The sequence below is a fragment of the Pleurodeles waltl genome, chromosome 4_2 (genome assembly GCF_031143425.1).
Source record: "Pleurodeles waltl isolate 20211129_DDA chromosome 4_2, aPleWal1.hap1.20221129, whole genome shotgun sequence".
Classification (NCBI taxonomy): domain Eukaryota; kingdom Metazoa; phylum Chordata; class Amphibia; order Caudata; family Salamandridae; genus Pleurodeles; species Pleurodeles waltl.
Window position 1 is genome coordinate 768,615,575 of NC_090443.1, and position 12,343 is coordinate 768,627,917.

Genomic DNA, 12,343 nt, shown 5'->3' on the forward strand with positions numbered 1-12,343 from the left:
TTCACTTGCCTCCACCAGCCAGCCCCGTGCCCCTGATAGTGTGGACTGCCACCTGGACAGCAGTTCGAGGCCCTCCTCCACCCGCAGGCACCCACCTGCGCCTCATCCCTGTTGCCAAGTGGTAGGCTTTCCCTTCATTCGCCGCATGAGTATTCCTTCTGTGTTGCTGTTATTTGTTTATGTGTCTGTTTCGGTTTCTGTCTCTGTTATCTGCATCGCTGTTTATTTTTGCTGCGTGAGTATTCCTTTGTGTTTCTGTAATATTGCTTCTGTTATTTGTATTTGTATCGCCGTGTATTTTGCATCTGTCCTGACCATTTGTGTTTTCTGCGCGTCTCTGCCCCCCTGCACCCCCTGTATATCTTTCGCTTCACCTGTCTCTCACCGCCCGTTTTTGCTACCAGCTCCGGCCGATCACTGTTCCCCCTGCCGCTACCTCCCCTGTGGCCCCGCCCCCATGGAACGCCCATTGGCCCTCCCTCCCGCCTCCCAGCTGCTCCACCCAACCCTCTTAATGGCGCCGCTGCGCGGAGCCCTGTGAAACTCCCTGACCAGGTTCTGGCCAGGAGTTTCATTTCGCTCCACCAGCCTGTCCCCGTGCCCCTGATACTGTGGACTGCCGCCTGGACAGCAGTTTGAGGCCCTCCTCCACCCGCAGGCACCCATCTGCGCCTCATCCCTGGTGCCTAGTGGTAGGCTTTCCCTGCGTTCGCCGCGTGAGCATTCCTTCTGTGTTGCTGTAATTTGTTTATGTGTCTATTTCTGTCTCTGTTATCTGCATCGCTGTTTATTTTTGCTGTGTGAGTATTCCTTTGTGTTGCTGTAATATTGCTTCTATTATTGGTGTTTGTATCGCCGTGTATTTTACGTCTGTCCTGACCCTTTGTGTTTTCTGCGCGTCTCTGCCCCCCTACCCCCCTGTACATCTTTCGCTTCATCTGTCTCTCATCGCCTGTTTTTTGCTACCGGCTCCAGCCGGTCACTGTTCCCCCTGCCGCTGCCTCCCCTATGGCCCGCCCCCTCGCACACCCATTGGCCCTCCTCCCGCCTCCCAGCTGCAAACCAGGAGGTGGCATCGCCATTATACACAAAAACACCATTAAGGTCACCAGCAACACACATGACACCCTAGACAGCGCAGAACACATGCACTTCCTAATTCACATAAACAACACCACCACCCTCAGAGGAACGCTCATCCACAGACCACCAGGGCCTCGCCCCCCCTTCTGTGATGCCATCGCCGACACCATCAGCCCTCACGCCCTCACCTCCACAGACTACATCCTCCTCGGTGACTTTAACTTTCACCTGGGGGAACCCCCATGACCACAACTCCTCATCCCTCCTAGATAAGCTCACAAACCTCGGACTCAAACAACTAGTCACAGCAACCCACTCAGCAGGACACACATTAGACGCAATCTTCATCTCGAGCAACCACATAACCTACACTCACACCACCGAACTCCACTGGACTGACCACCACTGCAACCACTTCTCCTTCTCCAAACCCCCCACACACCACCACCAACACACCACACCCTACTGCATGTGGGACAAGATCCCCACAGAACACCTGAACACCCAACTCGCCTCAACACCAACAACCCCAACATTGCTGCCCAAAACCTCACACAATGGATCACAACCTGTGCAGACTCATTCGCCCCACTCAGAAAAAACATCACCACCCGCAACATCAAGAACGCCCCCTGGTTTACCACTGAACTCCAAGCCTCCAAGCGTGAATGCCGCAAAACAGAGAAAGCTTGGTGACAGGAACCACCAACTTCTCCACCCAAAACCACCATTCGCAAACACCACCAACTCATACGCACCACCAAAAGAGCATACTACAAGGAACGCATAGAGAAGTAACTCACACTACAGCAAGGAACTCTTTACCATCATCAAAGAGCTCTCCAAACTAAAAGCCAGCAACATCGACCCCACGCACACACAACTCCTCTGCGACTCCCTCTCCAACCATTTCCACCGCAAAATCTTAGACATACACAACAGCTTCACACCACACGCACCCGCCACACACACCACCGACTCGATCAGCAAAGACTCCCCCGCCCCCCAACCTACTACTCACCTGGGCCCCTACCAATGACAAAGAAACTGAAGAAATCGATGAATTCCATCCACTTAGGCTCCCTCTCTGACCTCTGCCCCCACCGCATTTACAACAAAGCCAGCCCAACCATCGCTCCCAAGCTTCACAACATAATCAACAGCTCTTTCGGCACCGCCAACTTCCCAGACCCCTGGAAGCATGCAGAAGTTACTGCGCTCCCAAAAAAGCCCAAAGCAGACCCTGATGACCTCACCAACTACCTCACAATTTCACTCCTCCCCTTCCCCGCCAAGGTCGCTGAGAAACTAGTGAACACCCGCCTGTCTCACTTCCTAGAGGAAAGCAACACACTCAGCACCTCCCAGTCTGTGTTCCGCAGGAACCACAGCACTGAGAACGCCCTCATCGCATGTACTGAGGACATCAGAACCAGAGTTGACGAGGGCGAGACCGTCGCACTTATCCTCCTGGACCTCTCCGCTGCCTTCGACACTGTCTGCCACCAAACACTCCGCACACGCCTCCACAACGCAGGTATTCGACACAAGGCCATAGACTGGCTGACGACCTTCCTCACCGAAAGAACCCAGAAAGTCCACCTCCCTCCCTTCCACTCCTCAGCCACCAAAATCATCTGCGGAGTAAGGGTCCTCCCTCAGCCCTGCCCTTTTCAACATTTACATTACCCCGCTCGCAAACATCCTCCAACCACACGGAATCACCATCATATCCTATGCAGATGACATCCTGCTCATCCTCACCCGAAACGCAACCACTGCCAAAACCATTCTCCACGCTGGATTACTTGACACTGCCACATGGATGACAGCAAACCACCTCAAGCTCAACTTCAACAAAACCGAAATCATCATCTTCGGCCCCAACAAAACCATATGGGACGACTCCTGGTGGCCCACCGCCCTAGGTCCCCCACCAACACCCGTAAACCACGCACGCAACCTCAGCATCATCCTGGACCCCTCCCTCTCCATGACCCAGCAAATCAACGCCATCACCTCCTCCCGGTTCAACACCCTCCGCATACTGCGAAAAACCTTCAAATGGATTCCCATAGAAACCAGAAAGACTGTCACCCATGCACTCATCAGCAGCAGGCTAGACTGCGGAAATGCCCTCTACGCCGGCACCACTCTCAAACTCAAACGCAAACTTCAGAGTACCCAGAACGCAGCCACCCGCCTCATCCTGGACCTCCCACAACATGAACACATCTCCTCACACCTCAGATCCCTTCACTGGCTTCCGATAGACAAGAGGATCACCTTCAAAATCCTCATCCACGCACACAAATCCCTCCACAACACTGGACCAACCTACCTCAACGAAAGAGTGAACTTCCACACTCCCACTCGCCACCTCTGCTCCACCGCACTCGCCACAGTCCCCCGCATCCAACGTGCCACCACCGGAGGCAGATCCTTCTCCTACCTCGCCCCCTAGGCCTGGAACTCCCTCCCCACCAACCTCTGCAAGACTCAGAACCTCCTGCTCTTCAGAAAAAACCTCAAGACGTGGCTGTTCGAACAGTAATCACCCCCCCAACCTCCCCCTCCACCTGCGCCTTGAGACCCTTACGGGTGAGTTGCGCGCTCTATAAATTTTTTTGATTGATTGATTGATTGACATCCTTCTCCACCACGAACACCAATGACGACGAAGACGACCACGGTGAGTACAGCCGCCTAGCACACAGGGGAGGGGGGAGGAAAAAGAGAGTGACACACAGACGCAACACCCCCAACTCCAAAACCATACACACAAGCAGATGTAGTAACATAACATATACACCCCGTTCCCCTCTGGAAAAATGCAAGGACAACATGACTACCTAAAAGTGTGTGTAATAAGATAAGTTAAGTAGTAATACGTGCATCCAATCTAAAAGTATATACATATTTACACATCAAGGGACACTGCCCAGTCCTCAATGTTCGTGGGCCACACGGCTACATCACAAAGTCCAAGGCCCCACTTGACTCCTGCAACAACACGGAGAGAACACTGCAGGGGCATCAGTTCGAAAATAGGCAGGCACCTCAGGGGGACGGGGAACAGGGATGCACCATAGCCGGCAGGTGGAACAACACCACTGGTCCTGGAGGGGGCAACATGCCCTGTGCTTAGTCCTCAGGAGTGCAAGGCCACAGTCTCTCGAGTGGTTGACTTGCCCACTGGTTCTTGTGCTTGGTTCTGGGGAGTGCAAGGCCACAGTCTCTCGAGTGCGTGACTTGCCTACTAGTTCTGGAGGGGGCAATATGCCCGGTGCTTGGTCCTGGGGAGTGCAAGGCCACAGTCTCTTGAGTGGGTGACTTGCCCACTGGTTTTGGAGGGGGCAATATGCCCTGTGCTTGGTCCTGGGGAGTGCAAGGCCCCAGTCTCTCAAATTGGTGACTTGCCCACATGGTCTGCAGGGGGCAACATGCCCTGTGCTCTTCATCCTGGGGAGGATGGGGTGAGTGGATGGCTTCCCCACTGGTTCTGGAGGGGGAATCATGCCCTGTGCTATTCATCCTGGGAGGATGGGGTGAGTGGATGGCTTCTCCACTGGTTCTGGAGGGGGCATCGTGCCCTGTGATGCAGGTCTTGGGGAGTGCAAGGTCACAGTCTCTCAGCGGGTTGTCAATCCTACAGGATTTGCAGGGGCAGCTCGCACAACAACCCATGGATGCAGGACTACACACTGTCTGCCAGCGGTGACAGCAGCTCAGTGGTGGTGATGTTACCACTGGTGGTGTGGGAAGCTCCTGCCCATCCCCTGCAGCCTCAGACGGCTGCCCACTGCTGGTGCTGCTGCTGGTGGTGGTTCTGGGAGAAACTCCTGCCCATCCCCTGCAGCCTCAGACAGCTGCCCACTGCTGGCGGTGGTGCTGGTGGTGGTTGTGGGGGGGGGGGAGCTCCTGCCCATCCCCTGCAGCCTCCAATGGCTGCTCACTGCTGGTGCTGCTGCTGGTGGTGGTTGTGGGGGGAAGCTCCTGCCCATACCCTGCAGCTTCAGATGGCTGCACCACCATGGTTGGTGGTGGGGGATCTGACTGAGTCACAGCACTAACACCCCTTGTCCTTTCTGCCTGCGGGTGCAAGCCCCTTGCCCTTCCTGGCAGCAGCTGGGGATTGCTCCTTGCTCCTCTTGGCAGCAGCTGGGGATGGATTCTTGCTCCTCTTGGCAGTAGCTGGGGACGGCTCCTTGCTCCTCTTGGCAACAGCTGGGGGTGGCACCTTTACCTTCATGGTAGCAGCTGGGGGTGGCACCTTTACCTTCATGGTAGCAGCTGTGGGTGGCACCTTGACCTTCCTGGCAGCACTTGGGGCAGGTACTCTTTCTGTGTGTCTGCCTGGTGCCCGGGATCCCTTCCCACCAAGAATTGCTGGGGACACTACTGGGCCTGTGGACTGGGTGGCTGAGGTGCTTGCCTGGGTTTTACACACCCTGGCCCGACGTGAAGGATGGGGGTGCAGGAGGGTAGGGAAGAGGTCAATGGTGGAGAGAAAAAGCTGCTTAGGGACATTGGGGCGGGAAGAGGGTGAAGCTCTGGGAGTGGAGGAAGAGGGAGTGGTTGTAGGAGGTGTCTGTCTGCTGTGTTTGGGTGCAGGTGCATGGGCTGGATGTTGTTGTGAGGTTGATGGCTGTTGGGTGTCTGAGTGCTTGCGTTTGTGTACTTTGGGAGGAGGGGACACAGCCACAGTAGGAGAGGACACAGGGGGCGTGTGCATGGCTGTTGGGGGGGTGACTGCCAGTGAGGTGTGTGTTCTGATAGGTGTGCTGGTGATGGAGGTAGTGGATGAGGATGTAGTGCATGCAGGTGTGAGTGTTGACGCAACTGGGAGGAAGGTGGAGGACGAGGAGGAGGGGGCCACAGTGGAGGCAGTGGATGTTGGTATGTCTGCATCTGGATGGTGTTTATGTGAGTGCCTGTGGGATGATGTGTGGTGCCTGTGTTTGCCTGTGCCACTCTTGTGTTTTGTTCTGTGTGCATGCTCGTCTGCCTGTGTGCTTGGGATAGGTTGGGGTTGAGGGGAATGGGATTGGGTAGAGGAGGTTTGAGGGAGAGGGTGGAAACAGGGACAATGGCTGCCATCACAGAGGAGGCCAGAGCCTGGATTGATCTCTGTTGTGCCGCCAAGCCAGTGTCAATGCCCTCCAGAAATGCATTAGACAGTTGCATTTGGGCTGCCAGCCCCTGGATGGCATTCACAATGGTTGACTGCCCAACAGAGATGAATCGCAGGAGGTCAACAGCCTCCTCACTCATGGCAGCAGGGCTAACTGGGGCAGGGCCTGAGGTGCCTGGGGCAAAGGACATGCCCACCCTCCAGGGTGAGCGGGCACGGGCAACTCGATGAGGGGCTGCTCGAAGGGCAGTGCTTGTACGGGGGTGGTGGTTGTACCTGTAGCTGGGGTGGTCACAGAAGTGTCCCCCACCACCAGGGAGCTTCAATCGGAGGAGGTATCTGTGTCCGAACTGTCCCCTCCTGTCTTCCCTGTGGTGCTCCCCTCGCCCTCTGACCCCCTGGTGCCCTCACCGTCAGTGGACTCAGCCTCCTGGGTCCTGTGGGATGCAGCTCCCTCCGTTGCCAGTGCCTCTGCTCCTCCGCCAGATGATGCTTATGAACATAAGGACAGGATGACAAAACAAAACGGTGTGGGGAAGAGACAAAGGAAACACTTGGTCAATGGCTGCACCAACACCACCGTTGGCATACACAGCACACTCATACACAGGGAACAGCCCTACACACTATGCAATGCACTACCAGTAACAATGCTAGTCACCAGGGCATGGGAAGGGACACATACCGCCCACTGCAGCATACCTGGGACCCATACACCCCTGCCCAGTAGTGGATGCCTACTAGCAGAGTCGGAGGAATATCACATCTGAACACAGCCCAACATAGGCCCTACACTGCAATGTCAGCTCTGTCCTAGGGGCACCCACAGGCACACTTCCCCCACCTGGATACTACCCCACCAGGCGTAAGTAGTAATGATGGGCACTGTACTTACCCCCTTGTTGCTGCTGTGATGCCCCCAAGAGCCCTTTCAGCTCCGGATAGGCCACCGCCAGTATGCGGGCCATCAGGGGGGTCAGGGTTCAATGGCCACTCATTCCTTGTTGGGAGGCCACCCCCAGCTGGGCCTCCGTCGTCTTCCGTACCCAATGTCTCACATCCTCCCACGGTTTCTGACAGTGGGTGCTCCGCCTTTTGTAGACCCCCAAGGTCCACACGGCCTTGGCGATGGCACACCATATACCCTTGTTTTGATGGGCGCTGACCTGCAGAGAAATACACACAGGGAAAGGTATTATTTAGACGGTCCTGCCTGTTACACTCATGGCCCACCGTAGCCCTCTCATCCCCTTACGCACAGACATGGCCCAGCATACATGCTGCACTCTGCCCAGGGCCAATCCACCAACCCCCCTACAAGAGGCCTTCACACACAGCACTCTATGCATTCATGCCCCATGCATTGTGTTCAAAGTGTTGGTCTGGAGGCCCATACAGCAGTCCGTACTGGGGTAGGACCCCATCCACTAGTCTCTCCAGCTCCGCCGAGGTGAAGGAAGCGGCCCTTTCCCCAGTCACATGGGCCCTGGTAGGTTCCAGACACAGGTCACAGCAGCACATGCAATGTAGGTCCGCTCCTGTTGAAGGTCAGGTAGCAAGTGAGTGAACAAATAGAAAATGGCGGTGACATCTGTGGCTGTGCATACCGTCTCCGCCGGCGTATATCACCATTGGCCACTGTACCCCATAGGGCCCAATATTAACCAATGAGGAGTTGCACGGCGGTTCCTGACCGGCTCCTGCAACGGCGCACAACGTCAGCGGAATTACCTCACTTCCACCTGTCCCTCCATACAGGACAGGCGGATGCCATTTCAGCGGGTGGGGGTAGGCCATGGATCATAGCTGCATCATAGATCATAATTGTACATTCAAGATATATGCCACTAAGACATCACAGCACTCTATGCATTCATGCCCCATGCATCGTGTTCACAGTGTTGGTCTGGAGGCCCATACAGCAGTCCGTACTGGGGTAGGACCCCATCCACTAGTCTCTCCAGCTCCGCCGAGGTGAAGGAAGCGGCCCTTTCCCCAGTCACATGGGCCCTGGTAGGTTCCAGACACAGGTCACAGCAGCACATGCAATGTAGGTCTGCTCCTATTGAAGGTCAGGAAGCAAGTGAGTGAACAAATAGAAAATGGCGGTGACATCTGTGGCTGTGCATACCGTCTCCGCCGGCGTATATCACCATTGGCCACTGTACCCCATAGGGCCCAATATTAACCAATGAGGAGTTGCACGGCGGTTCCCGACCGCCTCCTGCAACGGCGCACAACGTCAGCGGAATTACCTCACTTCCACCTGTCCCTCCATACAGGACAGGCGGATGCCATTTCAGCGGGTGGGGGTAGACCATGGATCATAGCTGCATCATAGATCATAATTGTACATTCAAGATATATGCCACTAATACATAAAAAAATCACATCATGCATTGAACTGTAGTGGCTACATTGTACAGATTAAGACTGGATTTTCACTCTTTTGCCCCATAGATTGCAACTGCTGCGGATGAATAGGAGACACCCCCGTGAACAGAGCCCTGGTGGACTTGGCAACATTGGAGGACAGGCACATTATCCTCACCTACAGACTTGTCAGGGCCAAAATCACAGACCTGTGTGCTCAACTGGAGCCTGAACTGATATCCGCTATCCGTCACCCCACTGGGATCCCCCCTCTTGTGCAAGTGCTATCAGTGCGCCATTTCTTGGCAACTGGTTCTTTCTAAGTGACAGTGGGCTTGACAGCAGGAATGTCACAGCCAATGTTCTCAATAGTGCTGACCAGAGTGATGTCAGCCCTGGTAACACAAATGTGCAGCTACATTGTTTTCCCCCAAGTGGAGGATTTGGCCACAGTGAAGGCTGACTTCTATGCAATGGGACATATCCCCAACATAATTGGGGCAATTGATGGAACACATATTACATTTGCCCCCCCCCCGGCAAAATGGACAGGTCTTCAGAAATCGAAAACGTTTTCACTCGATGAATGCTCAGATGGTGTGCCTGGCGGACCAATACATCTCCCATGTCAATGCTAAGTATCCAGGCTTGGTGCATGATGCTTTTATCCTGAAGAATAGCAGCATCCCAAATGTGATGGCCCAACTACATAGGCACAGGGTGTGGCTAATAGGTGAGCCCTGGTTCTCACCCAGTGGATGTTGGTGTATGGGTATGGTGTGGGCCATATGGCATAGTGTGTGGCTAACAGTTGTCCCTCGATATTTGCAGGTGACTCAGGTTACCCCAACCTCTCATGGCTACTGACCCCTGTGAGGAATGCCAGGACAAGGGCAGAGGAACTGTACAAGGAGGCATATGGGAGAACAAGAAGGATAATAGAACGTACCTTCAGACTCCTGAAGGCCAGGTTTCGGTGCCTCCATCTAACAGGTGGATCCATGTGCTACTCACCCGAGAAGATCTGCCAGATAATAGTGGCATGCTGCGTGTTGTACAACCTTGCCTTGAGACGTCACGTGCCTTTTTTGCAGGAGTAGGAGGCTGGAGATGTCCGTGTGACAGCTGTGGACAGTGAAGATGAGGAGGCCGAGGATGAGGATGAGAACAACAGAACTGCAGTGATTAGACAATACTTCCAATGACACACAGGTAAGACAGTGCAACTTCACATTTCATTGACTGTTTTGTGTATGAAATTGTCACTGGCAGGCTGTGATTTCCCACTTCTATGCCCACTCACTGTACCCTTTGGCAACTATTTTTGCAGATGTTGGTGCCCAACTATCGCTCCTGGTGTGTTCACTGCAGCCAACTGCATGTCTTTCCTATGTATACATGACTGTACAGTTGAATTGAAATGTTTAAACCTTGTTAAATGAATACATACTTAAATCATTTGACACACTTCATAATTTTTCAAAGTGTGTTTATTGCAGTGCTTTGAAAAAAAGTGGGAAGTGCAATGGGCTTAGGGTGATGATGGAGGAAAGTCCATAGTAGAGTCCAGTCTATTGGTAGCACATGTGCATTGTCCGAGTGGGACACAAGGGTGACAATCAGGAGAGTCTTATTTCTTGGCGGGGGTCTTGGCAATAGTCTCTGGCTTCTGCCTGGATCGCAGGGAATGTTTGTGGGGTGGCTCTCCTTCTGCAGGGAGAGGGGTGCTGATGGCCTATTGGCCCCGTGGCAGGGCCTTTCTGTCCACTAGTGGCAGCAGAGGTGGAGGGCTGTTCAGTAGTCTGGCTAGTGGCAGGGGCCCGCTGTTGTACGACTGCCTCCTTCATAATGTTGGCCATGTCTGCCAGCACCCCTGCAATGGAGACCAGGGTGGTGTTAATGGACTTTAAGTCCTCCCTGATCCAATGGTACTGTCCATCCTGAAGCTGCATGTTCTCCTGCAACTTGTCCAGGATCTGGCCCAGCGTATCCTGGGAATGTTGGTAAGCTCCCAGGATCGCGGTGAGTGCCTCCTGGAGAGTCCGTTTCCTGGGCCTGTCCTCCCCCTGGCACACACCAGTCCCCCCAGCTTCCATGTTGTCCTGTGCCTCTGTCCCCTGAACCGTGTGCCCACTGCCACGAACCCAGGTACCTGACTGTCTTGGGTTTGGGGTGTGTCCTGGGGTACGTGCAATGGTTGACACACTGCTGATTGACGTGTCCTGGGGAAAGAGGTGTGGGCACGCTGGGTGGGTGCTGTGGTGGTGTTTCCTGAGGGAGGAGGCTCTGTGCTGGTATGTGACTGTGCCTGGGTAACCGACTTTCTGGAGGTCCCTGGTGGGCCAGGTTAGTCATTCAGATCCAGGCGAGCAGAGTCGCTGTCATCACTGTGGGCCTCTTCTGTGGGGGGACTGGATGTTGCTGGCACCTCTTCTCGGGTGACATTGGCTGGGATACCTATGGGGATGTAAACACAGTGTTATTATTTCTGTGTGTGACATATTGTGCATGGGTGGGTTGCCCTCTATGGTTCTTATTTCCCTGGCAGCTTTTCCTTGTGTGAGTTGTTATGTGGTGGGCTAGGTGATTCTCTAGTGTGCATGATTTAGTGATAGGTGTCCATACAGGGATGTGAGTGGTGTCCATGCATTGGTGGTGCATGCTGGGTTTGGCATTGGGATGAGTGGGTTGTGATGGTGGGGTGAGTGGGTGGTGGTGGAGTGATAGGAGTGAGGGTGGAGTCAGGTATGTGATGGCATGCAGGTAGGGGGTGATAGTAGAGTTGACTTAGAAGAGTCCAGTCCTCTTGCTACTACTGTCAGGCCCTCAGGATGCATGATTGCCAAGACTTGCTCCTCCCATGTTGTTAGTTGTGGGGGAGGAGGTGGAGGTCCACCGCCAGTCCTCTGCACTGCGAGCTGGTGTCTTGCTGCAATGGAACACACGTTCCCTCGCAGGTTGTTCCACCTCTTCCTGATGTCATCCCTTGTTCTGGGTTGCTGTCCCATGGCGTTGACCCTGTCCATGATCCTCCGCCATAGCTCCTCTACCCGGATGATTTCCTCCACCATGACCCTTAGCCCCTCCTCAGAGAATCTGGGGTGTCATTGTGGTTCCAAGGGTGTAGTGTGAGTGGTGTGGGTGAGGGTATGTAGGGTGATGTGTTGGGGTGTGTGATGTAAGGTGCATGGGTGGTGTATAGGTGATGGTGGTATGTGGCTCTGGTTGTGTGAGTTTTCTTGCTGTCTCTCTCTGTTGGCAATGGTTTGTAGTCATAAAGGGTTATGGGTAGTGTGAGTGTGTGTTTTATAGTGGTGTGGGTGTATGGTTTGTGTATGGGTGTCATGTGTGTAGTTTGAATTGTCCAATGTGGTGTTGTTTTGCATGTGTGTGTGAGTATTTTGAGCGCAGTGGTATGTACCGTCAATGGTTTACCACAATTGAATGTCCGCCATGGTGATTCGTGGGTCATAATGTGGTGATTGTTATTCTGTTGGCGTAACAGTGTGGATTTTGATACCGCCAGTTTATCACTGACCTTTGGTGTGGCAGACTTGTGTGTGTGGCTGAATAGTGACGGATTGGTGTGTGTGTGTCACAATATGGTGAACGGATATCCGCGGCGGTATTTTGCCGTAGTCAGCATGACGATAAGTGGGATTTACCACCCATATTTGTAAGTATATGAATGAATTTAACTGAATGTTAGCTGAATAGCTTTTGGTTGAGTCTGATTAGCAGGTTTAACATATA

General features: G+C 53.8%; 1 protein-coding gene across 1 annotated transcript in view; it reads right to left on the reverse strand.

Moving 5' to 3' along the window:
* MSH4 (mutS homolog 4) overlaps positions 1 to 12,343 on the reverse strand; it is a 2,042,424-nt gene that overhangs the window by 1,404,265 nt on the left and 625,816 nt on the right. The window lies entirely within an intron of this gene.